The sequence below is a fragment of the Schistocerca serialis genome, chromosome 7 (assembly GCF_023864345.2).
Source record: "Schistocerca serialis cubense isolate TAMUIC-IGC-003099 chromosome 7, iqSchSeri2.2, whole genome shotgun sequence".
Lineage (NCBI taxonomy): Eukaryota > Metazoa > Arthropoda > Insecta > Orthoptera > Acrididae > Schistocerca > Schistocerca serialis.
The window spans coordinates 194,168,807-194,192,077 of NC_064644.1; the positions used below are offsets into that span (position 1 = coordinate 194,168,807).

Genomic DNA, 23,271 nt, shown 5'->3' on the forward strand with positions numbered 1-23,271 from the left:
ACGAATTCTTTACAGACGAATGGAAAAAGTGGTAGAAGCCGACCTCGGGGAAGATCAGTTTGGATTCCATAAAAATATTGGAACACGTGAGGCAATACTGGCCTTACGACTTATCTTAGAAGAAAGATTAAGGAAAGGCAAACCTACGTTTCTAGCATTTGTAGACTTAGAGAAAGCTTTTGACAATGTTGACTGGAATACTCTATTTCAAATTCTAAAGGTGGCGGGGGTAAAATACAGGGAGCGAAAAGCTATTTACAATTTGTACAGAAACCAGATGGCAGTTATAAGAGTCGAGGGGCATGAAAGGGAAGCAGTGATTGGGAAGGGAGTGAGACAGGGTTGTAACCTCTCCCCGATGTTATTCAATTTGTATATTGAGCAAGCAGTAAAGGAAACAAAAGAAAAATTCGGAGTAGGTACTAAAATCCATGAAGAAGAAATAAAAACTTTGAGGTTCGTCGATGACGTTGTAATTCTATCAGAGACAGCAAAGGACTTGGAAGAGCAGTTGAACGGAATGGACAGTGTCTTGAAAGGAGGATATAAGATGAATATCAACAAAAGCAAAACGAGGATAATGGAATGTAGTCGAATTAAGTCGGGTGATGCTGAGGGAATTAGATTAGGAAATGAGACACTTAAAGTAGTAAAGGAGTTTTGCTATTTGGGGAGCAAAATAAGTGATGATGGTCGAAGTAGAGAGGATATAAAATATAGACTGGCAATGGCAAAGAAAGCGTTTCTGAAGAAGAGAAATTTATTAACATCGAGTATGGATTTAAGTGTCAGGAAGTCGTTTCTGAAAGTATGGAGTGTAGCCATGAATGGAAGTAAAGCACGGACGATAAATACGAGTAGTTTAGACAAGAAGAGAATAGAAGCTTTCGTAATGTAGTGCTACAGAAGAATGCTGTAGATTAGGTGGGTAGATCACATAACTAATGATGAAGTATTGAATAGAATTGGGGAGAAGAGAAGTTTGTGGCACAACTTGACAAAAAGAAGGAACCGGTTAGTAGGACATGTTCTGAGGCATCAAGGGATCACAAATTTAGTATTGGGGGGCAGCGCGGAGGGTAAAAATCGTAGAGGGAGACCAAGAAATGAATACACTAAGGAGATTAAGAAGGATGTAGGTTGCAGTAAGTACTGGGAGATGAAGAAGCTTGCACAGGATAGGGTAGCATGGAGAACTGCATCAAACCAGTCTCTGGACTGAAGACCACAACAACAACAGATGATGTAACAAATTTACTACTTATTCAGTCTGCTTCTACAACTACATCTATACTCTGCAAACCTCTGTGATGTTCATGGCAGAGGATATATTCCAATGTACTAGTTATTAATGTTTTTCCCGTTCCTTTACGTACGGAGCGCTAGAAGAATGATTGTTTAATTGCCTTGCGTGCTGTAAGTAACCTAATCTATTCCTCCGATCCATATGAGAGCGCTACGTAGGGAGTCGAAGCATATTCCTAGAGCCCTAATTTAAAGCCGGTTCTTGAAACTTCTTAAGTAGACTTTCTTGGCGTAGTTTACGTCTATCTTTCAAAGTCTGTCAATTCAGTGTCTGCAGAATCTCTGTGACACTCTCCCATGGATCAAACAAGCCTGTGACCTTTCGTACTGTCCTCAGTACTTCCCCTGTTACTCCTGTTTGGTACGGGTCCCACACACGTGAGCAATACTCTGGGATGGGTCGCATGAATGATTTGCAACCTATCTCCTTTGTAGACTGGTTCAATTTCCCCAGTATTCTATCAATTAATCAAAGCCTACCACCTGAGTGGTGAGCACCAAAAGTAGACCATCATGCTGTTAAGCAGGTGGTCAAAACGTTTTGGCTCGTCAGTATGAATCTAAAAAGTATTAGTGCCAAGTATTTTCTTGTGGTTTTTCTGTTTTTCCCGTCCTCTAGGAACCCTAATTTCATTCTTTTCCCTTTTTTGTTCATTTATTGTAACAGCGAGTTCTGCCAACGGCCTTGTCGCAGTGAGCGGTAACACCGCTTCCCGTCAGTTCACTGACATTAAGCGCTGTCGGGCTTGGCTAGCACTTCAATGGGCTACTGTCTGGGTATGACGAGTACTGGTGGCAAGCTGGGTGCACCAGCTCTTGTGAGGCCAATTGATGACCTTCTTGATTGACAAGTAGTGGCAATGTTCACAAAAACTAACAACGGCAGGGGGAGCGGTGTGCTGACCACATGCTCCTCCGTATCCGCATCTGGTGACGCCTAAAGCCGTCGGCACACGGACCGTGCTGTCGAACGTTAACGTTGAGCGTGCCAAGTTCAACGTGCTGCAGAACGCTCAGGAACGATGCAACTCGTGCATACGGTACGTGGGCCCCAACGTGGTATACGCGATCGCAACGCACTCCAGCGGCAGTTGAGGGATGCTTGTAGTTTGTAAATGACACTGTTTACTCAACGGGAGCGCGTAAAATTCCCACGTTAGCTCTATTAAAACGCACATTTCCTCCATCGCCCACGAAAAGGAACGTACCATGTCCAATCAATAAGGACACAGGTTTATAAAAGTTCCGTTACAAACAGTGCCGTACAAATTTGGAATACTTCTCCACATAAGAGAAACATTATTTCATCATTCCCACATTTTAGTAAAACCCCAAGGTCAGTCTTACTTGTTCTGTGTTCCTACCCAGTAGCAGAATCTTTGCAACAAGAAAAAGGAGCAAAATATCTTTATACAAGTAGCGTAAGCTGTCCTATAGATTAAGCCAATCGAACAAAGTCACCCCTCAAAAAAACGGCGAACTTATATTTACATAACATCAAATATTATACTATATACTTATATTAAACTAATAATAAAGTATCAGAACCCAATAAAAACGTAAATGTTAGGAAAAAATTTGGAAGTGGCAAGACACGAACCACCGCCCCATCAAAATAATCTGCAGGGGCAGTGACGCTTTTTTTTTTTTTTTTTAAAATCTCGTTTTGTTACATTTGTTCGTTGCATCTGCTCGGGGCGGACGTCGTAAGACAGCCGTTTAGTTCGTTGTTGATCGATTAGCTCAGTTTTTTTATTACAGAGGGCTGCTAACCCTCTGACCGAACACGCTGAGCTACCGTGCCGGCGGAACGCTAGTCACTACGCTACACCAATAACATACTCCATACGTTTAATCGTAGTATCTTACCTCGTAGAAAACCTTAATCGCAGATATGTTACTAATTGAAGTTTAATTATGACAAATTCTACCAAGAACAATGCATTTTGGGTAGATCTTCAGTGTGTCGCTGGCTTCAAATAGCCTACTCTCATAATATGCAAGTTACAATGATTTTTTTGCCACGAATATGATGTTTCTCATTATTTTATTGGAACGTATCACACAGTTAACAACGGGATTTTTTTAGTGATTCTCAGTTTTCTGGTGCTCAGAAATTGCATATATACATATAGGCTTGAAATGGATGCCAATATGGCGCCTCACAACTCTGTACTGAAGGGAGACGGCGTGCGTGTGACGTAGGGCGTGCGTGTGACGTAGGTGGCGTTTTGCCATCTCATTGGTCAACGTTCAGACGCACGCTCAGAATATCTGACATGCACGTTCGGAAAGACTCTCGAACGTTCTATTCCACGCTATGACGTCAGAAACTCGGCATGCTCAACGCTCAACGTTCGGATGCACGGTCCGTGTGCCGACGGCTTAAGGTCTGAGGATGACACGGCGACCGGTCGTTACCGTCGATCCTTCACGGCCTGTTCGAGTAGTTTTTTCTTTCCCAACTGCTTTACCCACTAATGAGCCTCCGTAATCCTTCCTTTTCATATCCCTACAAAGTGTTCCAATCAGGTGTCTGTATGTATTGTCCAATTCCAGCTGTGACTCAATAATATTATAGTCATAAGAGACTATGTTCTTTTCGTTTTCTAAAGGGCACGATTTAGATTTCTTAAGATTTAAAGCAAGATGATTGCCATCAAAGATAGCTTGCCGCGTTCTCCCTATCATCGTACTTTTGACAATAAGCGTGGATGTGGTACTGAGTCAAATGATTTCCGGAAATCATGCATATGCCTGACTGCTAATGAGCTCCTTCCTAATCTTTCCTTTTTAGTACTTCTTCAAATCGACGGCTAAATAGTTAAGAATCATCTATAACATTACATTTTCTTACTGTCTCCTTGCTCTGGTATTCCCATGGTTTCCCTTCGACTGTCAAAAACCTGCTGTGCCTCTTTAACGATCGTTACTTATTCAGTGTCACGTCGATATAATACATACAGATCTCTCTTTCTTTTAATAAAAATATATTTAAGTGAGCAACCTATTTCTAATTTCGTCCTTGCTATGATTAGCTTTTTTTTCCAAATGAGAGGGTCTTTCACTTGCAAGAGTAGCGTAACCGATAATTTTACTGTCGATCGATGCAGCATCTCAGTTCCGACTCTTGGAATACTGCTACTTTCCTAGAACTCTGTGGACGGTTGCTGTACGTAGTTACTGAATGGTGACATCGATCGCCTGTTTGCGACTCCGTGGAAATTTCAGCCAGTTTGGACCTTACTGAAGACATATACGTTTTCCTGACGTATTGTAGTAGTTATTTGGGACAGAAATTACTTCGGAAAATTATTTGTAAGTATTGTGGACTGCGAAATTGCTAGTAGTACGTCGGCGACAACCGTTATTTGAACTATATGAGTGTTATTACGGTTATTTACTTACTTCATGAATTACAAATAAAAGTAAGATTGCACAGAATATCTCGGCATTTTATGAGCAAATATCGGCCATAGACTTACATTCTGACAACCTCCCATCTCGAGATTGAGTGTGAGCTAGTGGTCTTGCAGCCAAGTGATGCGGTGGAAACTGTCGGGTTATTTCTGTTTGTTATAGGCATTTATCTTACTTTTGTTTATTTTGAGTCTTCCATCTTCTGAGTGGTTTGATGCGACCCGCCACCAATCCCTCTCCTACGCCAACCTCTTTGTCTCATAGAAACACTTGCAACCTATGTCCCCAATTACTTGCTGGATCTATTCAGATCTCTTTCTTCTCCTACAGGTTTTACTCTCCACAGTTCTCTCTGCCGCCACGAAGTCTATTCCCTGATACCTTAACACATGACCGATCATCCTGTCTCTTTTTATTGTCAGTGTTTTCCGTGTGTTCCTTCTTTCACCGATTCTGAGAAGAACCTCCTCATTAACTAACTTATCAATCCAACTAACACTCAGTATTGCTCTGTAGCACCACATCTCAAACCCTTCGATTCTCTTCTGTTCCGGTTTTCTCTATCCCATGTGACACTACCATACAATTTTGAGCTTCAGGCGTACATTCTCAGAAATTTCATCCTCAAATTAAGGCCTGCGTCTGATGCTAGTAGACTTCTATTGGCCAGGAATGCCCATTTTACCATCGTTAGTCTGTTTTTGATGTCCTCCTTGCTCCATCTGTCATTGGTTATTTTGCTGCCTAGGTAGCATAGTACCTTAATATCATCTACGTACTTCGAGAGCATCAATCCAGATGTTAAGTTTCTAATTGTTCTCATTTCCGCTACTGAAAAAATGGAAATGAGCGTTGGGCGTCATTGGCCGGCAGGCCCCTTCCGGGGCAGGTCCGGCCGCCTTGGTCCACATTGGGCGACCTGCGCGCCGGATGTGAATGAAATTATGATGAAGACAACACAACACCCAGTCCGTGAGCGAAGAAAATCCACGACCCAGCCGGGAATCGAAGCCGGCCCTCTTAGGACGTCAGTCCGTCACGCTGACCATTCAGCTATTGGGGTGGACGTTTCTGCTACTTCTCATAACTCTCAATCCATATTTCGTATTCACTAGACTGTTCATTCCATCCAACAGAGCCTGTAATTCTTCTTCACATTCACCGAGGATAGCAATATCACCAGCGAATCCAATCATTAATATCCTTCACCCTAAATTTTAATGACACTCTTAAAGCTTCCTTTTATTTCCGTCATTGCTTCTTCCAAATATACATTGAACTCTAGAGGCGTAGAATATATCGTAGTGTTAGCAAACGCACTCGCGTCGGTCGTCTGCTGCATAACCCATTAACGCCGTATTTCGCCACACTGTCCTAACGGATACGTTCGTCGTTATGTCCCACGTTGATTTATGCGGTTATTTCACGCAGTGTTGCTCGTCTATTAGCCGTGACAATTCTACGCCAACGCCGCTGCTCTCGGTCGTTAATTGAAGGCTGTCGGCCACTTCGTCGTCCATAGCGAGAAGTAATGTCTGAAATTTGATTTTCTCGGCACAGTCTTGACGCTGTCGATCTCGGAATACTGAATTCCCTAACGATTTCCGAAATTGCGTCTAGCTCCAACTACCAATCCACGTTGAAAGTCTGTTAATTCCCGTCGTGCGGCCGTTATCGCGTCGAGAACCTTTTCACATGAATCACACCTAAGTACGAATGACAGCTGCAACACGCACTGCTCTTTTATATCTTGTGTACGCGAAACTACCGCCATCCGTATATGTGCAACTTGCTATCACCACGACTTTCGTCGGTGTATATCACACTCACCAGGATTTCCTGAAGCTCACTCCTATTTTTCTCAGAATTTCGAACATATTGCAACTTTTTAGATTTTTGATCGTTTTTTCCGGGTCGACGAATCCTATGAATGTGTCTCGATTTTTCTTCAGTCTTGCTTCCATTATCAATAGCAAAGTTAGAACTGCGTTTCTGGTCCTTTATGTTTCTTCAAGCCAACCCGATCGTCATCTAATGATCCTCAATTTTCTTTTCCCTACTTCTGTAAATTACTCTTGTCCAGAGCTAGGATGCATGAGCAGTGCTTGGGTGCATGACCTGTGAAGTTGATTGCGTGACGATTTCCCACTTATTTGCGCTTTTTATCTTCGGAACAGTGTAGATGATATTTTTACGAAAGCCTGATAATATATAGCCAGTGTCATCAATTCTACACACCGACTTGAACAGTCATTTAATTGTCATTTCCCTCAATGACTGTGGAAATTCCGATGGAATGTTATCTATCCCTTCTGCCTTAGTTGATCTCAAGTCCTCCAGGGCTCTTTCACATTCTGGCTCTAATACTGTATCCCCTTTTCAATTCCTATCAGTTCCAATTTCTCGTTGTAACACATGATCAGATAAGTTGTCTCGCTCACAGAGACCCGCGACATACTCTTTTCACCTATCTACTCTGTTTTCTGCGTATCCCGTTGCACTCTCAGTGTTACCACCGTTACTTTTAATTGCACCAAAGGTTGTTTTCGCTTTTCTGTTTGCTGAGTCAATCCTCCAGACTAGTATTTTTGTTTCGATTCCTTCACATCTTTCCTGCAGCCATTCGCCATGGCTACCCTGCATTTGTTATTTATTTCAGTCTTAAGAGAGTTATATTCCTGTATTCCCATCTTTCCATAAACATTTTTGCACTTTCTCCTCTCGTCGATCAATTTAACTATTTCGTCTCTTACCCAAGGTTTCTTCGCAGTTACCTCCTCTGCCCTTTTTAGATGTGTTCATTCTTTCGGTCGATTCTCTTAAACTTCAGTCTACTCTTCATCATTACCAAATTGTGATCTGAATCTATATCTGCATCTGCGTACGTCTTATAATCCAACATCTTATTTCGGAATCTCTGCCTCATCATGATGTATGTATGTTTGTCCAATGCCTGTCATTGCCCTTTTTAGATGTGTTCATTCTTTCGGTCGATTCTCTTAAACTTCAGTCTACTCTTCATCATACCAAATTGTGATCTGAATCTATATCTGCATCTGCGTACGTCTTATAATCCAACATCTTATTTCGGAATCTCTGTCTCATCATGATGTAATCTACCTGGAACCTTCCCGTGTCTCTTGGTCCTTTCCAAGTATACTTCCTCCTCTTGTGCTTCTTGAACAAATTATGCAGTACTATCATTTGAAAATTATTGCAGAAGTCAAATAGCCTTCTCTACCCTTATTTCTAATGCGAAGCCCATAGTGTCTCGTAACCTTTCTCCTACTTCTTCCCCTACAACCGCATTCCATTCCCCACGATTATTAGATTTACATCTGCCTTTACATGCCGAATTACCCATTCATTATCCTCATAGATCTTTTCCGTCTATTCATCTTCAGCTTACGACGTCGGCATGTATATTTGACCTATTGTTGTCGGTGTTGGTTCGATGTCAGTTCTGACAATCCTAGAACGATCCTATCTCTGGACTGTTCACAGGAACTCACTCTCTATTGTATCTTCCTATTCATAGAGAATCCTACCCCGTTATACGATTTTCTGCTTCTCTTGGTATTAACCTACATTCATCTGACCAGAAATCCTTATTCCATTTTCCATTTCACTTCACTGATCCCCCACACCACTATATATAGAACGAGCCTTTGTATTTCACTTTTCAGATTTTCTATCATTCCTATTGCTTCCGTACTAGGTTCAAACTTCTGACATTCCGTACTCCGACTCGTAGAATGTTATCCCGTCGTTGGTTATTTCGTTTTTTCATGGTAATGTTATATTTATCCATATTTAAATAAGGATACCATTCATTGCACCATCTGGAAATTTTGTCAAAGACTATATGCAGTTCGCCGGCCGAAGTGGCCGTGCGGTTAAAGGCGCTGCAGTCTGGAACCGCAAGACCGCTACGGTCGCAGGTTCGAATCCTGCCTCGGGCATGGATGTTTGTGATGTCCTTAGGTTAGTTAGGTTTAACTAGTTCTAAGTTCTAGGGGACTGATGACCTCAGCAGTTGAGTCCCATAGTGCTCAGAGCCAGAGCCACTATATGCAGTTCCTTACAATCTTTCAATGATAATACTTTCTTATACACAACAGCATCGTCAAAGAACAATCACATAGTAATGCTGATTATAGTGGGTAAATCGTTTATATACAGGGTGTTACAAAAAGGTACGGCCAAACTTTCAGGAAATATTTCTCACACACAAATAAAGAAAAGATGTTATGTAGACATGTGTCCGGAGACGCTTAATTTCCATGTTACAGCTCATTTTAGTTTCTTCCACCTACGCTCAATGGAGCACGTTATCATGATTTCATACGGGATACTCTATCTGTGCTGCTAGAACATGCGCCTTTACAAGTACGACACAACATGTGGTTCATGCACGATGGAGCTCCTGGACATTTCAGACGAAGTGTTCGTACGCTTCTCAACAACAGATTCGGTGACCGATGGATTGGTAGAGGTGGACCAATTCCATGGCCTCCACGCTCTCCTGACCTCCACCCTCTTGACTTTCATTTATGGGGGTATTTGAAAGCTCTTGTCTACGCAACCCCGGTACCAAATGCAGAGACTCTTCGTGCTCGTATTGTGGACGGCTGTGATACAATACGCCATTCTCCAGGGCTGCATCAGTGCATCAGGGATTCCATGCGATGGAGAGTGGAGGCATGTATCCTCGCTAACGGAGGACATTTTCAACATTTCCTGTAACAAAGTGTTTGAAGTCACGCTGGTACGTTCTGTTGCTGTGTGTTTCCATTCCATGATTCAAAAAATGGTTCAAATGGCTCTGAGCACTATGGGACGCAACTGCTGTGGTCATTAGTCCCCTAGAACTTAGAACTACTTAAATCTGACTAACCTAAGGACATCACAAACATCCATGCCCGAGGCAGGATTCGAACCTGCGACCGTAGCAGTCGCACGGTTCCGGACTGCGCGCCTAGAACCGCGAGACCACCGCGGCCGGCTATTCCATGATTAATGTGATTTGAAGAGAAGTAATAAAATGAGCTCTAACATGGAAAGTAAGCGTTTCCGGACACATGCCCACATAACATATTTTCTTTCTTTGTGTGTGAGGAATGTTTCCTGAAAGTTTGGCCGTACCTATTTGTAACACCCTGTATATTGATAACATCAGGAGACCTAGTACGCTTCCTTGTGGCACACCCGATGTAATTTTTGTTTCCATAGAACATTCGTCACCCGTTATAACGTACTGGCTTCTACTAGTCCAATATTCCTCGAGCCAATCATTGTTTGCGACGATACTCCATGTGGTCGTATCTTGGTTGCTAGTTGACGATATGGTACACTGTCGATCGCCTTTCGGAGGCCAAGACCAACCTATTTACATGCATCCATCTTTTTCAAGATGTCGTGTTTGAATCAAGTAAGCTGCATTTCACGCATGTTGTACTTCCTGAATTAGCTCTGCTGCTTTGAGCTCAACTTGTAGCATTCCGGCTCTTTTCCTCGTTTACATGAGTGGCTGCATCAAGTGATTTTCAGTGATGAAGAGAATATTGAGATTGAGGTATACAGGCGAAAAACCAAAATCTACATGTAACCAATGTTGTCCTTCTCTTCCTTAACTCTAGATCTCTAAACCTTTCTAAAATTTGTGACTGCAGTTGGTACCAATTCGTAGTTCCCGATAATCTGGTATTGTCAGTATAGTGTATGAAATAGGACATTTTGTACTTCGTCGAATGGCGCGACAGAGAGGCTTGTCCGCACTTTTAAACACCAGTTGACTAAGGCGGTCGACACATCTCCAACCACGTCGTCCCTCACCCTGTTTTTGAGCACCTATCGCACTACGCCAATTGACGGATGCAGTCCTGCGGAGCCCCTTCATGGACGACAGCCGCGGACCCTACTCCATTTGCTGAAGCCCTCCTCCTCCTGCCCCCACTCCCGGACCTCGCAGCGGTACGCCCCTGGCACGGCCGTGTGGGCCCGTGAGTATGGGTGCAAGACGGGTTGGACACCCGCCACGGTCGTCGCGGCCCACGGGCGGCGTGTGACGTCGGTGCAGACGTCGGAAAGGTTGGAGCGCTGCCATCATAATCAGCTCCGTCCTCGTACTGCCACGGGACTTCCGCCGCCGCCTATTTCCCTGCCTCCTTCAGGTACAGACATGGTCCTCATGTCACCATCCCAGTCCCCGGTTGCCGTCTCCCCGCGGGCCTGCCGCCTGCCCTCTCCGCCACAGAGTGGATCGGTGCCTCCCTACCCCACCCTGGGCTCTGGATCGGCTGTCACGGATACCTCGGGCGTTCCTTCCTCCCCGCCAGTTGCGGTTGATACGCCCAGTTCCTCTTCCCACTGCTGCCCACCTCGGCACCGTCCTGGGCGTTTCTGCCCCTACGCGCGATTTTCGGGCGGGAAGGATCTGGTACCGCACGCCGCGCAATTTGAATCCGCGCCAGACGTCATCGACGTCGAAGACCCATAGACGTCTCTACACCATCGCGCCATAAGCTGTGTCGGCGCGCGTCTCCTGGCCTGCTTTTAGAGTGAGGACGCCACAGTGGAACACGTGGTTCCAGCGGCCAATAGCGGCGCCTCCGATAGCGTAGTTAAGCGCCTGCCTCTCGCTCAGCCAATCGTCTCGCCTATTGCATCCGTCTCCCCTCCCCCACGCGGATCCTGTACGACCTTATTCCATTCCCCCATCTCCTCCTTTTCCTCGAACGGATACGGATCCTCTACACCTCCTGTAAACTCGATCCTCCTCACCCGTTTGTCTCTCCCATCCTCTCCCGCCCCCATCTGCTGCCGCGCCTGTATTTCCACGTCCCACCTGCTCTCCATCTCTCCACTCTCCATACCCTCTCCCAAGGTGGCTTCCGCCAGCTCCCCCTCCCTGATGATACCCTCCTCGCCACCGTCTACCCCTCCTACCAACTTTGATACTCCCTCCCTCTTCCTGTGTTTGTTCCTATGGGCACCCTCTCTCCCTTCTCTCCCCATTCTCTCCCTCCTCCCCTTCTCCCCCCTCCTCCCCCGGGCTACCCCTACCCCCATACCTTCATTCCTCCTACCATCTCCTCTGCCATTGGCATCTTTGCTCTCCCCTCTCCCTCCCTCACCCCCTTCTTCCACTCTTGGCAGGTCCCCGGACTCGCACACGTTCAGTGGACATTCGCGTGCTGGAGATCATCGCCATCAGTTTCTCGTGTGTGTGCCATTGTGTTGTGATTTAGTGTTTTTCGCCGCCACGCTCCTTCGTTCACTTGTACAATCTAAGTCATCAGTGTCTGTGCGCAGTGCCGACAGTTTTTGGTGTTTTTTCATCGAGTGTGAACAGCTTCGTGTTTTTTAATATTTGTATCTATTGTTCTTTTAACCACCAATCTGTTACTTTTTTATCTTCATTTTCTGTTTTACTCTAATACTTGTTGCTGAAGAGCAGAATAGATTTATCTGCTGCCAGCCGACCTTTGTATAAGTTGAAAAATAACAATAAAGAAAAATAAAAAAAGCTCAGCCAGCCAGTCTAATCACGCGTACGTCGGTTGACACTTCACCTCATGTTAGACAGTTTACTTCCTTGTTCTGTGTACGAGTGGACGTGTTTGTTCCCTTGTGACTCTGTTGTTCGGTATTGTTGTATTCGTTCTGTCCTCCTTTGGTCGTGTCCGTCCTCTCCCGTTGTGTTGTTGTTCGCGGGCCTCGCCGCGGGTCCCGCCGCGCTTTTCGTCACTTCAACCCCGCCACCGTCCCGGTCGCAGTTACAACAATTTCCAACAGGTTTGGTCACGGAATGCCAACCTGCATGAGAGACCGATGCGTGAGCCGTTTGCAGGCCAAGGCTCGGTCTGTTCCGGCTTTACTCAGTCCTTCTCGGATATACTCGGTACAGTGTGACATTTGACTCAGCGTTACCCTTCGCTGCTTGTTCATGGTATAAAAGAAGTTCACCGGACAAGTAGCTGGTTGCATAAAAAGAGACAGTCTAGTGATCTGTCGACAAAAGCCTCCAATATAAATGGAAATGACAGGAAAGAAGGATAAGAATTATCAGTATCTGTTGCGCGATATGCAGTTGCATACTCGATGTGTACTACATATTTGCTATGGAAGTACAATATGCAGAAAAAAATTTAAGGATCTATTTGACGATAAAAGAGTAAAAAATTACAACAACGGGATGCGTTGTTCTGTACATCAAGAAGCATTTTGTGCTACATTTGCAGGAATGGATTACATAATGTAACTGGTAGTACGAATACCAACTTTCTGAAGTCATACATATTATCCCCCTGTCAGGTGCAACAGTTTTCGATGGAAATGAACGATTCCCGTTTAATAGACAAATTCTTTTTCGTCAAAACCGTCCAAAAGATCTACACTGTTGTCCTCAAGACAGTTTCCACGTGTTTGATAGTGAGGTTGTAAACGTCATAAAATATTTCGCTCAATCTAAATGTGACAAAGGCTTTCCGTGAATATGATACTAAGTAAATCAGAATTAAGTGGCAACCTAAGCACGACACTCCGTGAAACTGCCTGCATCTGTACGAGTGCCAAGAGTTTGCGCCAGATATAAATTATATTGTATCTTCAGTGCTCCAAAAAGTAATTAAATAACACTGAAAATTAGTTTTGGTTGTGATTTACGTTGTTGAAAAATCTGAAATATACAACCAAGTCTCGTATATATATAAATTAAATTAGATCTTCAGTGCGCCAGAAAGGTAGTTAAATAATACTGAAAATTTGTTTTGTTTGTCATCTATATTGTTGCAAAATGTGAAATATAAAACCAAGTCGTATATAGTGTAAATGTATTACCATTTTGATGCAGCACGTTTGCAATCTCCCTCTCTTTCCCCTCCTGACGCACGGAAATCTTGACGTGTGGAAGGAGGGGGTGGGGGAGGGGGCAGTGCGCTGTCAGGATGCGCACAATGGCACTCGTGGCAAAGCACGGCTCACGAGCTGTGTTCTCGGCCTTCCCTGGTTTACAAGCTTCTCTAGTGCATTGCGTGTTATGGACATTGTACTGTTGTTAAATAATATGTCCCCAAGCTGATCGCTAGTGGCGCCACCAGGAGCGCCATCGTCACTTGCATGCAGCACGTGCACCAGCAACGGCGACACAGTTATTGACGGGATTAGTTTGCACCTACACGTCACGTACCCGTCAAGCGCTCCAAGGGCACTCCGCCTGCTGCGTCTTTAAGTCACGGCTCAACCTCCAGCAGCCACAACCGACTACAATCTAGTATGAAGCCTCACTGTTCCAAGATGCAATCAAAACGGTCACCACCAGCCTAGTCGCCGCCATAAGAGATGCAATGGCTCCTGTACTACATGTAGCCTGCCTCTAGCTAACAGTCACACTCAATGCGGCAAATACACTACTGGCCATTAAAATTGCTACACCACGAAGATGGCGTGCTACAGACGCGAAATTTAACCGACAGGGAGAAGATGCTGTGATAGGCATATGATTAGCTTTTCAGACCATTCACAAAAGGTTGGCACCGGTGGCGACACCTACAACGTGCTGACATGAGGAAAGTTTCCAACCGATTTCTCATACACAAACAGCAGCTGACCAGCTGCCTGGTGAAACGTTGTTGCGATGCCTCGTGTAAGGAGGAGAAATGCGTACCACCACGTTTCCGACATCGATAAAGGTCGGATTGTAGCCTATAGCGATTGCGGCTTATCGTATCGCGACATTTCTGCTCGCGTTGGCCGAGATCCAATGACTGTTAGCAGAATATGGAATCGGTGGATTCAGGAGGGTAATACGGAACGCCGTGCTGGATCCCAACAGCCTCGTGTCACTATCAGTCGAGATGACAGGCATCTTATCCGCATGGCTGTAATGCATCGTGCAGCCACGTCTCGATCCCTGAGTTAACGGATGGGGACGTTTGCACGACAACAACCATTTGCACGAACAGTTCACGACGACGTTTGCAGCAGCATGGACTAACAGTTCGGAGACCATGGCTGCGGTTACCCTTGACGCTGCGTCACAGACAGGAGCGCCTGTGATGGTGTACTCAACGACGAAACTGGGTGCACGAATGGCTAAATGTCTTTTTTTTTTTCGGATGAATCCACGTTCTGTTTACAGCATCCTGATGGTCGCATCCGTGTTTGGCGACATCGCGGTGAACGCACATTGGAAGCGTGTATTCGTCATCGCCATACTGGCGTATCACCCGGCGTGATGGTATGGGGTGCCATTGGTTATACGTCTCGGTCATCTCTTGTTCGCACTGACGGCACTTTGAACAGTGAACGTTACATTTCAGATGTGTTAGGACCCATGGCTCTACCCTTCATTCGATCCCTGCGAAACCCTACATTTCTGCAGGTTAACGCGCGACAGCATGCTGCAGGTCGTTTACGGGCCTTTCTGGTTATAGAAAATGTTCGAGTGCTGCCCTGGCCAGCACATTCTCCAGATCTCTCACTAATTGAAAACGTCTGGTCAATGGTGGCCGAGCAACTGGCTCGTCCCAATACGCTAGTCACTACTCTTGATGAACTGTGATATCGTGTTGAAGCTGCATGGGTAGCTGTACCTGTACACGCCACCCAAGCTCTGTTTGACTCAATGTCCAGGCGTATGAAGGCCGTTATTACGGCCAGAGGTGGTTGTTCTGGGTACTGATTTCCCAGGGTCTATGCACCCAAATTGCGTGAAAATGTAATCACATGTCAGTTCTAGTGTAATATATTTGTCCAATGAATACCCGTTTATCATCTGCATTTCTTCTTGGTGTAGGAATTTTAATGGCAAGTAGTGTATGTTGGTACCATCGGCAGCCCTAGCCAGGGTTTTTTCGAAGGGTGAAAGCCAGAGCTGTCCCCCCCTATCACCCACTGAACACTACTTTCTGTCCAATTACAGTAAATGTGACATAAAAGAAATTATTCACATAGTGAAGGGAGATGAAAATTTAGCAGTCATGGGTGACTGGAATTCAATAGTAGGAAAAGGAAGAGAAGGAAAAGTGGTGGGTGAATATGGGGTGAGGGTAAGGGATGAAAGAGGAAGCCGCCTGATAGAATTTTACACAGACCATAGCTTAATCATAGTTAACACTTGGTTTACAAATCACGAAAGAAGGTTGTATACCTGGAAGAGGCCAGGAGGCACTGGAAGATTTCAAGTGATTATATAATGGTAAGACAGAGATTTAGGAACCAGATTTTAAATTGTAAGATATTTCCAGGGGCAGATGGGATCTCTGACCACAATCTATTGGTTGTGAACTGTAGATTAAAACTGAAGAAACTTCAAAAAGGTGGTAATTAAAGAAGGAGGGACCTGGATAGACTGAAAGAACCAGAGGTTTTAGAGAGTTTCAGAGAGAGCATTGGGCAACAAGGATTGACAGGAATGGAGTAAAGAAATACAGTAGAAGAAGAATGGTGAAGGCAGCATAGGATCAAGAAGGTAAAAAGACGAGAGCTCGTGGAAAACCTTGTGTAACAGAAGCGATATTGAATTTAATTGATGAAAAGAGAAAATATAAAAATGCAGTAAATGAAGTAGGCAAAAAAGGAATAAAACGTCTCAAAAATGAGATCGACAAGAAGAGCAAAATGGCTAAGAAGGGGTGGTTGCAAGACAAATGTAAGGATGTAGAGGTATATATCACTAGGGGTAAGATAGATACTGCCTTCAACAAAATTAAAGGAGACATTTGGGGAGAAGAGAACTACTTGTATGAATATCAAGAGATCAGATGGAAAATCAGTTCCAAGCAAAAAAGGGAAGGCAGAAAGGTGGAACGGTTATATAGAGGGTCTATACAAGGGCGATGTAGTTGAGGGGAATATTATGGAAACGAAGACGACGTAGATGAAGATGAAATGGGAGATATGATACTGCGTGAAAGACCTAAGTCGGGACAATGCCCCGGGAGTAGACAACATTCCATTAGAGCTACTGATAGCCCTAACAAAACTCTACCATCTGATTAGCAAGATGTATGAGACAGGCGAAATACCCTCAGACTTCAAAAAGAACATAACAATTCCAATCTCAAAGTAAGCAAGTGTTGACAGGTGTGAAAATTACCGAACTATCAGTTTAATAAGCCACTGCAGCAAAATACTAACACGAATTCTTTACAGACGAATGGAAAAATTGGTAGAAGCCGACCTCGGGGAAGATCAGTTTGGATTCCGTAGAAATGCTGAAACACGTGAGGCAATACTGACACTACGTCTTATCTTAGAAGATAGATCAAGGAAAGACAAACTTACGTTTCTAGCAGTTGTAGAGTTAGACAAAGCTTTTGACAATGTTGACTGGAATTCTCGCTTTCAAATTCTGAAGGCGGTAGGGGTAAAATACAGGGAGCGAATGCCTACTTACAATTTGTACAGAAACCGGATGGCAGTTATAAGAGTCGAGGGGTATGAAAGGGAAGCAGTGGTTGAGACAGGGTTGTGGCCTATCTCCAATGTTATTCAATATGTATATTGAGCAAGCAGTAAAGCAAACAAAAGAAAAATTTGGTGTAGGAATTAAAATTCATGGAGAAGACATAGAAACATTGAGGTTTGCCGACGACATTATAATTCTGTCAGAGACAGCAAAGGACCTGTTATAGCAGTTGAAAGTAGTAGATGAGTTTTGCTATTTTGGGAGCAAAATAACTGATGACGGTCGAAGTAGGGAGGATATAAAATGTAGACTGGCAATGGCAAGGAAAGTGTATCTGAAGATGAGAAATTTGTTAACATCGAGTATCGATCAAAGTGCCAGGAAGTCTTTTCTGAAAGTATTTGTGTGGAACGTAGCCATGTATGGAAGTCGAACATGAACCATAAATAGTTTAGACAAGAAGAAAATAGAAGCTTTTGAAATGTGGTGTTACAGAAGAATGCTGAAGATTAGACGGGTAGATCGCTAAACTAATGAGAAGGTACTGAATGGAATAGGGAGAAGTGGAATTTGTGGCACAACTTGAGTGGAAGAAGGGATCGGTTGGTAGGACATTTTCTGAGGCATCAAGGGATCATCACTTTAGTGTCGAGGGAAGCGCGGAGGGTAAAAATCATAGAAGGAGACCGAGGTATGAATACACTAAACAGATTCAGAAGGATGTAGGTTGCAGTAGGTACTGGGAGATGAAGAAGCTTGCACAGGATAGAGTAGCACGGAGAGCTGCATCAAACCAGTCTCTGGACTGAAGACCAGAACAACAACAACAACAACAACAACAATAAAGAGTGTCAAACCAGGATACCACTAAATTAAGCTAATACTCTCGGTTCAAAAGGGGTATGCTCTCCTGCATTCTGCAGCCCACCATCTCCCTGCGATAAGGAATGAAAGATAGAAAAGGCCCATCATTCGGATCTCACATCAGCTGCGCCGTTCCGTCCGCCAGTCGTTACTTTCAGAGCCTTCGCCCAGCCGACGTTAGCGGCCCCCACACTCGGCACATCTGCGCCCATCGTGTTGCCATCACGACTGCGTCACTATGGACTAGTGTCATGATTACGTCACGATGATCTTTGACTGTCTCATTTCTAGTACCAGATCAGGACGTTCTTTCACTTGTGTTGTTTCTCTGCTGTGCAAATAAAAGTGTTCTGGCATACTACTTGAGAAGCATCAGTCATTAAAAATCATTTATTAGCGTGCAGCCTTATCACTCAGGACATTTATTTATTTACTGATTAATTTATTTATACTGACTGATTAGGACCGTAAGGTGCCCTCTTATGTACCCAAAATTTCACACAAGTAGTATCTTTCTTACATTATAGTAAACTAAAAACTGACAATAATTTTTGTATGAGAAATAGTATTAAAATGATTTGAGTGCCTATAGAGACAATATGAGTAAATGTATTGATTGAGACTAATAAAGTTAATACTGGCAATATCCCTACTACTCTGATGCTACCACCACCAATGATGTTAATAATTATAATAATAACAACGTTGTTGTTGTGGTCTTCAGTACTGAGACTGGTTTGATGCGGATCTCTCCATGCTACTCTATCCTGTGCAAGCTTCTTCATCTCCCAGTACCTACTGCAAGCTACATCCTTCTGAATCTGCTTAGTGTATTCATCTCTTGGTCTCCCTCTACGATTTTTACCCTCCGCGCTGCCCTACAATACTAAATTTGTGATCCCTTGATGCCTCAAAACATGTCCTACCAACCGGTCCCTTCTTTTTGTCAAGTTGTGCCACAAACTCCTCTTCTCCCCAATTCTATTCAATACTTCATCATTAGTTATGTGATCTACCCACCTACTCTACAGCATTCTTCTGTAGCACCACATTACGAAAGCTTCTATTCTCTTCTTGCCTAAACTATTTATCGTCCGTGTTTTACTTCCATACATGACTACACTCCATACAAATACTTTCAGAAACGACTTCCTGACACTTAAATCTATACTCGATGTTAACAAATTTCTCTTCTTCAGAAACGCTTTCCTTGCCATTGCCAGTCTACATTTTATATCCTCTCTACTTCGACCATCATCAGTTATTTTGCTCCCTAAATAGCAAAACTCCTTTACTACTTTAAGTGTCTCATTTACTAATCTAATCCCCTCAGCATCACCCGACTTAATTCGACTACATTCCACTATCCTCGTTTTGCTTTTGTTGATGTTCATCTTATACCCTCCTTTCAAGACACTGTCCATTCCGTTCAACTGCTCTTCCAAGTCCTTTGCTGTCTCTGACAGAATTACAATGTCATCGGCGAACCTCACAGTTTTTATTTCTTCTCCATGAATTTTAATACCTACTCCGAATTTTTCTTCTGTTTCCTTTACTGCTTGCTCAATATACAGATTGAATAACGTCGGGGAGAGGCTACAACCCTGTCTCACTCCCTTCGCAACCACTGCTTCCCTTTCATGCCCCTCGATTCTTATAACTGCCATCTGGTTTCTTTACAAATTGTAAATAGCCTTACGCTCCCTGTATTTTACCCCTGCCACCTTCAGAATTTGAAAGAGAGTATTCTAGTTAACATTGTCAAAAGCTTTCTCTAAATCTACAAATGCTAGAAACGTAGGTTTGCCTCTCCTTAATCTTTCTTCTAAGATAAGTCGTAAGGTCAGTATTGCCTCACGTGTTCCAACATTTCTACGGAATCCAAACTGATCTTCCCCGATGTCGGCTTCTACCAGTTTTTCCATTCGTCTGTAAAGAATTCGTGTTAGTATTTTGCAGCTGTGGCTTATTAAACTGATAGTTCGGTAATTTTCACATCTGTCAACACCTGCTTTCTTTGGGATTGGAATTATTATATTCTTCTTGAAGTCTGAGGGTATTTCGCCTGTCTCGTACATCTTGCCCACCAGATGGTAGAGTTTTGTCAGGACTGGCTCTCCCAAGGCCGTCAGTAGTTCCAATGGAATATTGTCTACTCCGGGGGCCTTGTTTCGACTCAGGTCTTTCAGTGCTCTGTCAAACTATTCACGCAGTATCGTATCTCCCATTTCGTCTTCGTCTACATCCTCTTCCATTTCCATAATATTGTCCTCAAGTACATCGCCCTTGTATAAACCCTCTATATACTCCTTTTACGTTTCCGCCTTCCCTTCTTTGCTTAGAACTGCGTTTCCATCTGAGCTCTTGATATTCATAAAAGTGGTTCTCTTCTCTCTAAAGGTCTCTTTAATTTTCCTGTAGGCAGTATCTATCTTAACCCTAGTGAGATAAGCCTCTACATCCTTACATTTGTCCTCTAGCCATCCCTGCTTAGACATTTTGCACTTCCTGTCGATTTCATTTTTGAGACCTTTGTATTCCTTTTTGCCTGCTTCATTTACTGCATTTTTATATTTTCTCCTTTCATCAATTAAATTCAATACTTCTTCTGTTACCCAAGAATTTCTATTAGTCCTCGTCTTTTTACCTACTTGATCGTCTGCTGCCTTCACTACTTCATCCCTCAGAGCTACCCATTGTTCTTCTACTGCATTTCTTTCCCCCATTCCTGTCAATTGTTCCCTTATGCTCTCCCTGAAACTCTCTACAACCTCTGGTTCTTTCAGTTTATCCAGGTCCCATCTCCTTAAATTAGCACCTTTTTGTAGTTTCTTCAGTTTTAATCTACAGTTCATAACCAATAGATTGTGGTCGGAGTCCACATCTGCCCCTGGAAATGTCTTACAATTTAAAACCTGATTCCTAAATCTCTGTCTTACTATTATATAATCTATCTGATACCCTTTAGTATCTCCAGGATTCTTCCACGTATACAACCCTCTTTTATGATTCTTGAACCAAGTGTTAGCTATGATTAAGTTATGCTCTGTGCAAAATTCTACCAGACGGCTTCCTCTTTCTTTTCTTCCCCCCAATCTATATCCACCTACTATGTTTCCTTCTCTCCCTTTTCCTACTGACGAATTCCAGTCACCCATGACTGTTAAACTTTCGTCTCCCTTCACTACCTGAATAATTTCTTTTATCTCATCGTACATTTCATCAATTTCTTCATCATCTGCAGAGCTAGTTGGCATATAAACTTGTACTACTGTAGTAGGCGTGGGGATTTGTGTCTATCTTGGCCACAATAATGCGTTCACTATGCTGTTTGTAGTAGCTTACCCGCATCCCTATTTTTTTATTCATTATTAAACCTACTCCTGCATTACCCCTATTTGATTTTGTATTTATAACCCTGTATTCACCTGACCAAAAGTCTTGTTCCTCCTGCCACCGAACTTCACTAATTCCCACTATATATAACTTCAACCTATCCATTTCCCTTTTTAAATTTTCTAGCCTACCTGCCCGATTAAGGGATCTGACATTCCACGCTCCGATCCGTAGAACGCCAGTTTTCTTTCTCCTGATAACGACGTCCTCTTGAGTAGTCCCCGCCCGGAGATCCGAATGGAGGACTATTTTACCTCCAGAATATTTTACCCAAGAGGACGCCATCATCATTTAATCATACAGTAAAGCTGCATGCCCTCGGGAAAAATTACGGTTGTAGTTTCCCCTTGCTTTCAGTCGTTCGCAGTACCAGCACAGCAAGGCCGTTTTGGTTAATGTTACAAGGCCAGATCAGTCAATCTTCCAGACTGTTGCCCCTGCAACTACTGAAAAGTCTGCTCCCCCTCTTCAGGAACCACACGTTTGTCTGGCCTCTCAACAGATACCTCTCCGTTGTGGTTGCACCTACGGTAAGGCCATCTGTATCGCTGAGGCACGCAAGCCTCCCCACCAATGGCAAGGTCCATGGTTCATTAACTAATGTTAATAGTAATAAATATAATAACGACAATAGAAAGGAGGAGGGGCAGGAGTAACGCCTCATAAAAAAACCTTGGTCCAGCTGGCCCGGCTGGTAGTACCTTGTAGGGGCTCTTCACCAGGGTACAGGCGAAGAGGATCAGTGGTTCGGATGGCGAATGAAGATGAAGGTCTCACCGGCAGATAAGGTGGGAGAATTCTCTTCTTAAAACCCAAGCGACGTCTGTTACGGAAACCACCGTCAACTTGGTCAGCGACCGTTCATCCAGTGGGTGCGGCTGTAGCAACTGCTCCAGGAACTAACAATCCCTGGTTCTACACAATCAGCCTAGCTGGGCAAAATTTAATAACAAGCACTATCGTTCGTGAGAGCAACAACAACATTACCCCAGGTGGTAACCAATCCACCCGTTGACAGGCGGCAAACGAGCATTCGGATTCTGGGGGACCCAAGCAACCACGAACTCAGAGAAAGTCAGAGTTCTCTGGCAAACTACTGGCTGAAACACCAACATTCATTGGCACACCAAATATCAATACCCCGATAGAACTGTAAAGCTAGTCAATCTTACTACAGAACTCGGCAGAAAAATAATCATATTATTAGCACTTCAGGGAACACGATATACTGACGATGATACCACATATTATGGTAGCTGCCGCATATTCAAGAGCAAAACTGATAGACAAATTGTCAAAGGTGCCCCTTTGCTGGGAATGGCTATACTTACACACAAAAGTATCATAAACTCCGTCAAGGAATTCACTCCCATCAACAACAGACTCATGACGGCACGTATACAGTGCGCCAACAGAAATTATAGACTTGTCAACGCTCATGCCCCAACCAACATAGATAACAAGAAAAACCCTACCGAAGTGAAGAATTTCTGGAACCAATTCGAGAAGACTGTGGCGAAGATCCCCAAGAAGGACACCATCTTACTCATTGGTGACTTTAATGCGCAACTGGGCAGAGAAAAAGAACACAGGAAGATTATAGACAGATATCCTGCGGACAAATTTACCAACAGAAATGGAAGGCGACTAGTTGATCTCTGTTAACAATTCAACCAGAAGATAATGTCAATATCTTTACGAAAACACCATAGAAAGCAAAAACTTGGCGCTCTCATATTCGAGAACTTGGAGAATTCCAGATTAACCATTATAACAATCACCCACAAACGAGAAATTCATGATGTTCAAGTCCGAAGAGATGCCAATATTGACTCAGACCACTACCTTACAGGAGTCAAAGTAAAATTCACTCC

At 43.7% G+C, this 23,271-nt stretch overlaps 1 protein-coding gene across 1 annotated transcript in view; it reads right to left on the minus strand.

Annotated features, from left to right (window-relative positions):
• The window catches only part of LOC126412965 (lipase 3-like), a 159,191-nt gene that overhangs the window by 43,243 nt on the left and 92,677 nt on the right, over positions 1-23,271 (minus strand). The gene's annotated exons all lie outside the window — the stretch shown is intronic.